This window comes from Eufriesea mexicana, unplaced genomic scaffold (assembly GCF_001483705.2).
Source record: "Eufriesea mexicana isolate 0111107269 unplaced genomic scaffold, ASM148370v2 scaffold2792, whole genome shotgun sequence".
Taxonomy (NCBI): domain Eukaryota; kingdom Metazoa; phylum Arthropoda; class Insecta; order Hymenoptera; family Apidae; genus Eufriesea; species Eufriesea mexicana.
In genome coordinates this window covers 248438-258597 of record NW_016910897.1, presented here as the reverse complement: position 1 = coordinate 258597, position 10160 = coordinate 248438, and the positions used below count along the sequence as shown (strand labels likewise).

The window sequence follows — 10160 nt, the reverse complement described above, 5'->3', positions numbered from 1 at the left end:
TCTTCCGATGATTCGCCGAAAATAATAGATTTATCATCCCCAATTGGCTTCTAGCAGTTTATTTCACGAGGACCCATGGCCGATGAACCCGCCTCCGCGAGCGCCCCTCGTGCGCCCTTGTTCGCTGCACGCTGATATACGCGCAAGGATTTTCTCTATGATATGCAACATGCGGGACGTAATTCAGTCGGTGCAAGTCATCGGGATCATCTACGCAGCACCCACGACCGCCACTAACGATCCATCATTTACCGCGACAGCCACGAGTATTAGGCTAAAGTGGCGGCGTGATTCTGCTAAACGCGATGCTAAACAGGTATACGCTCCTGTCGCGAACCTTCCGACCGTGAACGTAAAACGAACAATATCGTATCCATCCAACCACCATCCATCGTATACGCGCACGATCTTTTTCGTCCGCGAGGAAAATCGCGAGGGAGACGCCGGGGAACCTCGTCCGAGCGATTTTCGATGATCCAACGGCTTCATAGACAAACGGAACCGCGGCGAGGAAGAGGAAAATGAAAATATCGGAGGAAGAAACATTCGAGGTTATAAAACATCGTCGGGAAGAATACGAAAGCGTCGGATTTATCTTCTATTTTCCAGCGCGCTCGTATCTCCGACCCCGTAACGAGGGGATCCTCACTTGCAAAGACCGATTTCGGCTTATCTCGCCGGCTTATCAGCTACACGAATATTCACGCGAATTTATCGATCTGTCTGCAGTCGTTTCGGCACGGCCCGCATTTTCTCTCTCTCTAAAGCGTCAGTTTTACGCTCGTCGTCCCCCGGGGGACGTGATAAGAAAAAAAGGAAAAAAAAAAGAGAAACGAGAGCGGAGGGAACGAGCGAGGGAGAGGAAAAGGGAGCGAGAGAGAGAGGAAGGAAGAGGAAAATAAGAAGACCCACTCGGAGTCGCGTTATGAGCATGAATTTTTATATTGAGATGTTATCGCGCCGCTACCGGGAAGGGAAAATAAAAACGAAGAGATTCGCGACCATAATGACGTACGTCCGCGCGTACCATCGCCGATTTCGTCGCTTCTTTTTCTTCTTCCACTCGGCCAACTGAACGTGCAAACGTACCTTTGGAAAAAAAAGGAGAGAACAAGCAAAAGGGAAAAGAAGCTACGGCGAGAGTAACGACCGTCGAAATCGATCGTAAAAATTTTCGTACCCCGCGAATTAAGCTACCCCCTCAACTTTTTTCCCCCTTTTTTAACGACGCCAATGGTTAAGGCCGCGTTACGCGAAAAACGATTCCACGCAGTATTGCGTAACCCGTATGTTAGAATAGACCATCCGCGTTTGCTGTTGTAGGTTACCGCTATATACATATATTCGCAATGGCCGCCGAAAGCGAGACCACCTCTTTATCACGATGATAACCTGCTCCGATCATCGGCTGGCCGCGATGAAAGCGTTTAATCATTGCTGCACGACGGCGACTTCCTGCCTTAATTGCCCGTTTGTTGACTTAATTAATCGTCCCTAAGCTCCAGAGAAGTAATTTCTGACGCACGGAGATAGGTTATATCTCGCGTGATGCACCGTAGCATAGAAATGTTCCGTAGAAATGGGACCTTTAGGCGGCAGGTTCGGTCTCCGAGAAGGTTAGCTCGGGATTTTTGACAGACGGACGAGAAACCGAAAAGTATTTCGCTGTTGCTCAAGATGCTTTGACAGGTATCGTGGTTCGCGTGCAAATAGCCCATTGTTTACTCGTAAAAATGTATTTCGCACTTTCACTAAGGATAGAGCTGTATTACGTAAATTTCTATTAAAAGCGTTATCGGGAAGGAAAGGTGAAAAATTATCGATCAGAGGTAGTAAATACGATTGTATATGTCGTTCGAGTAGAATGTAATGGGAAATGTTCGTTTGACGATAAACTAAAACGAGTTATGTAATATATATAGTAGCACGCCCGTTTTATACGGAGATAGAGAGGGAGCTTTCCGAAGGCAGCGTGGCCGAGCGGTCTAAGGCGCTGGTTTTAGGCACCAGTCCGTAAGGGCGTGGGTTCGAATCCCACCGCTGTCAAATATTTTTTTCCCATCTTTTTTCGATCATTTATGACCCACGCTGTGTAACGCGCAAATTTATCTAATTGGACATCGCGTGGATATATGCAACGCGACAGAAATGCTGATATATATATATATATATAAACGTATATATTTAACGTTTTGCCCATTCTGCGGGGACATATCGATCATCGATAATCGATTATATTTCTCGTCCAAATAAAAATTATAGCAAATAATACAAACTTTCATCGCCTAAATCTTCAACAATAACATATCACTGTGTATCACCGAACGAGATGCATATAGTGCAAGTTAACATAAGATATGTAACATCTATGTAAGAATATGACAGAGATACATATACCATTTAATATTGCTTACTTATGTTATAAATATTCGAGGATTAGTTAAATTCCCATTACCCTAAAATATACCGCAGAAAATGAAGATATTTGTGACACAAAAAGAGCAGTGTAACGATTCATAAAGTGGAACGGATAATCAAAGAACAGAGAATACGGTTTGCGTGAACATGATCAAAAATTTTGTTTATAAAAATCCAAAAACGAAGGTCCCACCGAGATTTGAACTCGGATCGCTGGATTCAGAGTCCAGAGTGCTAACCATTACACCACGAGACCTTTGAAAATATTTATTAATTATACAGGTGAAATCTGACCTTGAAAATAATCATCGTTGCCATAACTCGGAAAATGTTACCGATATAAATTCAAGGACTGATTCGATTACAAAGCAGTACATAAATCCACCAGACTGTTGTGATATACTTACACTTTACCTAAAAAATCAAGTAGCTAAACGATAAAACAGGTAACTCGTTAAGAAATCTTAATTAAAACGTAATCGGTGTACCATTCAACGCTAATGGCAATGATCGAATCGATTCGTCAACGTCGATTCTGCTCTTAGAACGATATAAACGCGTCGTGGTGTATAAATTAAATTCGACTGTTCACGCGTAATTAAATTTTAAACACATTAAATATCATTCGAAGTAATTAATAATCGTTATAGAATCCTCCTCTTCCAGTTATACGAGCCGTTTAAAAAACGGGGATGTAGCTCAGTGGTAGAGCGTTCGCTTTGCATGTGAAAGGCCCCGGGTTCGATCCCCGGCATCTCCAAATTTTTTTCCCTTTTTCTGCAAATTGTAAATGATCTACAACGACACATGCTCCAGACGAGTGAATTATCATTAGTCGAATAACGCAAATACACTCGTAATAAATACCGATACACCGGCATCAAGCGTTTCGCGTACGATATCGCGCGAGACGAATACGAGACTCGTGATAAGGAAACTTTCGCTTAAACGTAAATACGAGAGACGTGGTTTAGCTAGGGGTCAATGAAAATATATTCGTCGATGACTTTCTGCTTCAGTTACGTGTTATTCTTCGTCGCGGTCGGTCAAAGTGTCTCAACGTGTGACCAACGTTGCTGTTGACTGTGCCACGCGTCATCTGAACACAAATGGTAAGGTAAGAGAGTCAAGATCAACTTAAAGTTCATTTCTACAATACTCTAATTCTCCAATTACGCACGAATCGCGATACACGTGTCGAATTTCGTTCAAACTCGGTTCAAATCTGTCGTTTATCCCCTCTTCGTTCTATTCGCTGTATTAACATTCAACGTCGACCGAACGTAACATTCGCTCTTTCAACTCCTGGTATTATCTCGCACACGCGTGCAGCACAATTACGATCAGTAATCGAAGTGTACACGCTGCACATTGCGCTTCGAAACGTACAGCAACTGCGCGCTTATGGCACGTGATTGACTTGGCGATTGCAAACACGTGCAGTGCGATTATCGGCTCGGTTCAGCGTGCACCGATCTCGGAACCACTGACACGACAAACGAAAACACGACTATTGGAAGGAAAGAAAAGAAAGGAAGAAAAAAAAAAAAGAAAATAGAGAAGAAAAGAAAAAGAAAGAGAAGAGAGATAGAGGTAGGGTAGAAGGGAAGCAGGACGCATTGGAGTCGATGGCCATGGCTGTATGTAAAGCGAGGAGCATCGAGGAGTTGATAGGATGCAAACGAAGCCGAGCGAAGGAGATTGAATGGTAATAGCGGCCGATTCGTCATATGCAAAAGTTTCGTATAAACGAGTGAAAAGCGGCCCCGCGGAGAAAGATGGTATCATTTGAATTGCCGGTGCTCATCGCTCGGCCGGATATCTCGTATCTGTCCGCGACGAAAAACGCGAAGAGAATAATCGCGCGAAATATACCGTGACAGGCTGTTTTTTTCTCCCTCTCTCCTCTCCTCTCCTCTCGCGTGCTTCTTTTTTCCACCTTCGCCCCCTTCGTTCGCCGTCTCTGTCCCTGCCAGCCGCGGGGTACACGACGTCGCGGACCCGGAGAGAATTAATCATCGCGGAGAAACGACGCAGTAGAGGCAGGAACATAGCTGGGCCGTAACGTAATAGAACCGCCGATGAGTTGTACGATGCAAGAAATACACACCGATGCGGGGATAAAGGCCTTGATTGATCGGAGGTAAACGTGACCGTTTAAATGTTGCGGCAGTCGCCTAGGAAAGAGGGAAAGACACGGTCGATCGCGAAAAAAGATACCGCGACTCTGTCCCGGCGGCGGTCGTTCCTTTTTTTTTTCTCCTTCCCCCATTGTTCTAGCGGACCATTATCCGCCATGCAAATTCATCGGCCGTCCATTCTGCCGCCACTCCGTTACGTAAATCTATTTTGCACGGTCGCGACATCGGACGACCGGTGCATCTCGATGAAAGAAAAAGGAGCTCGAAGTCGTGGTAAAACGGCGGTGACGTATTTTGTAACGTCTTGTGAAATGCCGGACCTTGAACGAGTATCCGAGACGAGAGACGAGGGTTACGGGGAATGGCGGGAAAAGGAGGAAAAGGAAGGAAAAAATGAGAGGAAAATTAGAGGGCACCGCGTGCCGGATGGCGAATATACGCGGGACAGGCGGTGAAATCTAATAGACTCGCCTAAATCAGCCGGCATTCCTCGCGTTATTCCCTCGAAAAAAGGGAAAGAAACGGATCCCCTGTCAGTGGACCGTTATAATATTCTGTCCGGCAATCTCGTATCTGTTTTATTCCCCGAGTCGCGGCGTGACTACGCGAGGCAGCGTTAAAGTAAAGGAAAAAGCAAAGGAGAAAGAAAAGAGGAGAAAATCACGTCGCATAGGTATCGAGTTTTGACCCCGATAGGGTCAGCACTGGAGCGTGTGACCATTTTGTCACCCTCGCGAAAATTTTATTTACGAATATCCGCCGGTGTCCGAGCCTCGTGGATCGGCATAAAGGCCATCCTCCAATCGGGGACGCTTCTTTCCCGAGTTAGGCGTGCTCCGAGCTTCCGGCTGAATTTAAATGTCGAATTGAACAGCGCCAGGATTTCGTCCCTCGATTTCGTTTCGTTTCGTTTCGTTTCGTTTCGTTTCGTTTCGTTCGGGGTTGTTCGAGGAGACACGGAAACGGCGTGCTGGTGGTCGTCCTCGAGGTCGTTGTTCCGCGAATTCGTTTCTCTTCGGGGCAACGAGAATTCGCGTCACGTACGCGTCTCCGGCACTCTCCGCGTGATAAGTCTCCTCGAAGAAATTACGCGTTAATTCGATGCTCCGGCCCCGCTGTTTTCCTCAGTTCGCAACGACGAAAGGGAGGGTGCGAGGCAGCTCCGTTGGAGCCTCGGTTGAATGGCGAGGACGAGGCAAAGCAGGTGAAAGAGAGGAAAAGGATTTAAAACAAAAAGTCAGTCGGGTGTCCAATGGCACGAAGCGCAACGGGAAGTGACGAGCAGAGGTGGTTAGAGGTGACTGCAGCAGAAATCCATCAGATGGAAGAGATCACGCCTGTCTCCATGCCCGGGACAATGACGCGGCCCGCAGACGCTTGTTTTTGTATTCCTGCTCCTCTCCTCCCTCTCTCTCCCTCTCCCTTTCTTCCTCTATTTTCCTTCCTCGTCCATTTTTTTTTCCTCCGGTTTCTATTTTTTTCTCCTCTACGCCGACTCCACCACCCCCGCCGGCGCCCGATTCGACGCGGCGCTGTGTTCGAGTCGTGCAACGAACGCCACCGGTAGGAGGGGAGCTTTAAATATTTAGGCGGCTAATTTTCACGGAGGATTTTTAAGCCGACGAAGGAAAGTGAGAATTGAAAAGAAACGCGGTGACGCGGAGCGAGAGAGGACTGTGGGCGAAATGTCCTCCAGACTGAAATAATAATGAGAGGCGCCAGCGCCTTTAATCACGATATTAAACATTTACGATTGCCATGGCGTCCTCCTCTTAAGACGACTATTCTTTTCTTCTTTTTTAACGCGGCCCCGATCCGATCTTCCCTTCTGCACAAAGACGACCTACCCCTCCGACCGCCGCCACTCGCGCCACCTCTTGTTTATGTTTACGTACCTTCTGATAACCTTACGCGGAGATCGAGCCGGTTCACCACCGGCTTCCTCCGAGACACACCCGCGAACGGTGCAACCATGCGACCAACGCTCGAGATTATCGCGCCGCGGAGGGACGACTCGGGGAGGAGGGTTGCAACGCGGAGAAGAAGCGCGGAGGGTTGCAACGAAAGCCCGGAAAATTCGAAGCAACTTCGCCGGACGTCCAACGAGAAGTCCATTTTTCTTCGACGGGGATTATGTCCAGCCTGATCCTGGGCTGTATCGATGACAATGGCGGAAGGCAGCGACGAATCGAAGCAGCGGGCAGGCTCAATCTAGTTCCTCGGTTTGTTTTGCTTTCCCGCCCGATTTGTCATCCATTGTCTGAGCGAGCACGCTCGGCTCGCCGCGAATCGTTATTTATGGTTTCCGCTTGATTAATTTTTGCCTCATCTTCCTGATATCTCGAAATTGTCCGCGTCAAGCGCAGCCCTTCGCGGCTGACACCCGATTTACGATTTACAAGCGTTTCCATTGTCGTGGCAAATTCTGCCGTGGAAGTGAAAGTGACGTGGTCCACCGGCGGATAAAAAAAATAATATTTTAACAATTTCGCGGCCGCCACGGGTTCACCGAAGTTGGATCGTCGGGTTAGGATCTCGATGAATTCGGTACAAGGGGTATCCCAGAGCGTGGGAGCTCGCAGGGATGAAATCGCATTTTTGAGGTTCGATCAAGGTGACGATAACGCGGGGCGATAGCCTGGGAAGACAGAGATGAATTTAATATTCGGAATCCGGGTAACGCGATTTCACCGGACGTCAGGCTTGAAATGCGCGAGCATTATAAATACGATTTCCCTTTTCCACTCGTCGGAGGGTGGACCTGTTTTCCAATTTCTTCCTTTCTTTCTCGCTTTCACGCTTCGACGTGCCGGAATCGAATTATCGTGACACCGCGATTGGACGAAGAGAGGAGGAGCAGAGAAGAAGCAAAGGAGCAAGGAACGAACAGGGAACGAGCAGGGAACGAGCAGCGACCCCTCGACGCTGCTCGAGACATCGATAAGAGTACACGCCTCCGGCTGATGATAATTCAAATTACGTAATGCAAAGTGGTGGTCGATCGATGAACGCGGTTACGCGAAAAGAGAAGAAGAGAAGACGGAAGAAGAGAAGAGTGGTACGAGTCAGAAGGGCAAGAGGAAAAAAATAACGCGAAGTACCCCGATTCGCGGACACCTACCCTACTGCTCCGCTCCCCCCTGCCGTTCACCCCCTTTTTTCATAGCAGACCCTTTATACGTCGACCACAGTATCGACAGGAACGGCACCCCTTAGCTACGGGGGGACCTTCGAGGCTGCTCCATTGTGCAACGTTCGCGCAAGGGTTGCTTGAAATACGCGCGTCTGATTTTTTCCTTTTCTTTCTCAACGCGACCAACCAGCGATCGTGCAAGCAACGAAGAAAGTCGAGATATTCGTGCGGTAACGTGAGAATGACAACAGATGCGGCGGAATGAAATTACAAGTGTCCCGGGTTCATTGTGCCCGAGCATACGGGAGTTGTGCTTTTTTAGCGAAATTGTTGTGACAAGCATTTCAACGGGCGACTCTAGGCGCTTCCTTTCTTCTCGATACCGGTACACGGCCTCCCCTTTCCGAATAGGGTGGTCTCCTGACACTTTTACGGTGTCAAGTCCTGGTCTTCTGGGAAAAGGGCTGGCCCACCGGTTCGGTAATCCGATTTAATCGGCTCTTTTTTCCTTCCCGGTACAGCCATTCGCACGAAACTGTTGGCAAAACTTGGAAACGTCGATGGATCGCTTGGCGAACCGTCGCGATTCGCTCGACGGGGACGAGCGTGTACGGCGAGCTTCTAAGGCTTCCGCACGGTTTTCGCGCGAACGTAGGAGAATTACGAACGAGAAAGGAACGACGGGTTGAAGCGTTCTCGGGCAGCAAAGTTCGCGGCGAAACCCATCCGTACGGTTATGTAAATACGCCGAGACGAAAACGTTGGCGTGCGCGACTCTCCGTAACGGGATTAACGGGCTAAAGTTGCTCGTGCATGGTTCGCTGCCTTATCTCAGCCTCCCTAATTGTCTATGACTATTCATCAAGTCATTTATACTCGGCTCAATTACCGTTGCCATCAGTTACGAGACTCGAGTCACTTCGAATCCGGCTTCGGCGAAAGCTCCGACCATTTATCTCCGCGCGGAGATACTCCGTAATTGCAAATCCGCTTCTAGCCCGTCAATTAATGATTTGTTAACGAAACCATTTTTCTTCTAATTTAAACGTCATTTTCTCGTTAAGGTGGAACTTGAGAGTTTTACGCGAAACTCGAGATGAAATTGGATAGCGCCATCTATGAAACGTGTTTATCTACCCGTTTAATGTATCAATTTTTCAATTTAATCGTCGAATTAATCGTTAATTTTTACGAGAACGTGTTTAACTCGAGCTGATAGAACGTATTTCGCGAAGAAAAAGAAAATAAAAATTTTTTGCTAAGTGTGGGGTTCGAACCCACGCTCCCAAATGGGAACCAGAGCTTAAATCTGGCGCCTTAGACCGCTCGGCCAACCTAGCTTCGATGAAAGCGTTGATATTATACGCATATATATAGAAATGGCGATTATTATATATTTAAACGAAATAATTAATATTATATCCTTACAATTAATCTTGTCACGCAGAGTATACGAATAAAAATATATTTACGGAGGGTATACAGATTCATTTAGCCTAATAAGAAGAAAAACGTTAAAAAAAAAAATTATTGTAATATTCACAGGTGTAATCTAATGGCTTTTTAATTCAGGTTTAAATTCAATTACGAATCCGTTAATCGATGCAAATTTATCAAATTATACAGGAATAGACTAATTCGCCGTGAAGCGTTAACGAACTTTCCTTTGTGCGGAATCGGAGAAAAATTACGGAAGTTGTAAAAGGCGAAGGGCGATTTGAATAATACAATCATTATTCACCCTCGTTGTTTTCAGCGTTGACTAATGATCGACTTAAGGAAATAGCGCGCACTCGTAAAACTCGATTGCGTTCAGGTACAAATCGCACTCTCTCTATCATACGAGAGCATGTTGTTCCTTTATGCATGCCTCCCTCGAGGAGTGCGATTGAAATAATTATGATTCAAGGCACTTACCGAAACGGTGGATATACTTTGCTTCTTCCAACCAGGTCCGATAATCGTCTGCCTTTTCGTGTCAGAAAGTCCAACGACCTGTTTCCATTAGTCGCTTTAACACTTAACACTGTGTTCTGCGGATTTATACGCGTATCATCCATGGCACTTCACTGATATAACAGGCGGGAATTGTGTACACAATACGGTTGTGTGCTGCACAGTCGATAAGTCAGCATGGCACATACAGATATATGTCGGCGTCGTAATAAAACCGAATCGTACTGTCTGGACTATATTTCCTGTCGTAAAAAACCTAACTTGCCTGGGAGTAGTCGTGTATCGTTCTAGTCGTTGTTGGTATATTTATATAGGGTATGGTTGATGTCGTGGTTGATGTTAGGATCGCGTGCCACCGATGTCGTACCAGTCTGCACCTATCCCGTCGTTAAGGCGTACTCCGCCATGTCATTAACGTAATCACTCTCCGTCACTTTGAGAACTCGACAGAATACTCGATATTTTAAGTAGTCGAAACTTTTCGTTTTACTTCCGACGTGATAACTCATGAA

The 10160-nt window shown here is 46.7% G+C and overlaps 4 non-coding genes across 4 annotated transcripts; 2 read left to right on the top strand and 2 right to left on the bottom strand.

Moving 5' to 3' along the window:
• Positions 1 to 1966: 1966 nt before the first annotated feature.
• TRNAL-UAG (transfer RNA leucine (anticodon UAG)) lies at positions 1967 to 2046 on the top strand. Its single transcript has one exon. It is a non-coding gene; the product is annotated as a tRNA-Leu (tRNA).
• Positions 2047 to 2602: 556 nt separating this feature from the next.
• TRNAQ-CUG (transfer RNA glutamine (anticodon CUG)) lies at positions 2603 to 2674 on the bottom strand. The gene has a single exon. It is a non-coding gene; the product is annotated as a tRNA-Gln (tRNA).
• Positions 2675 to 3106: 432 nt separating this feature from the next.
• Positions 3107 to 3178, top strand: TRNAA-UGC (transfer RNA alanine (anticodon UGC)). The gene has a single exon. It is a non-coding gene; the product is annotated as a tRNA-Ala (tRNA).
• Positions 3179 to 8948: 5770 nt separating this feature from the next.
• TRNAL-UAA (transfer RNA leucine (anticodon UAA)) lies at positions 8949 to 9032 on the bottom strand. The gene has a single exon. It is a non-coding gene; the product is annotated as a tRNA-Leu (tRNA).
• Positions 9033 to 10160: the final 1128 nt, after the last annotated feature.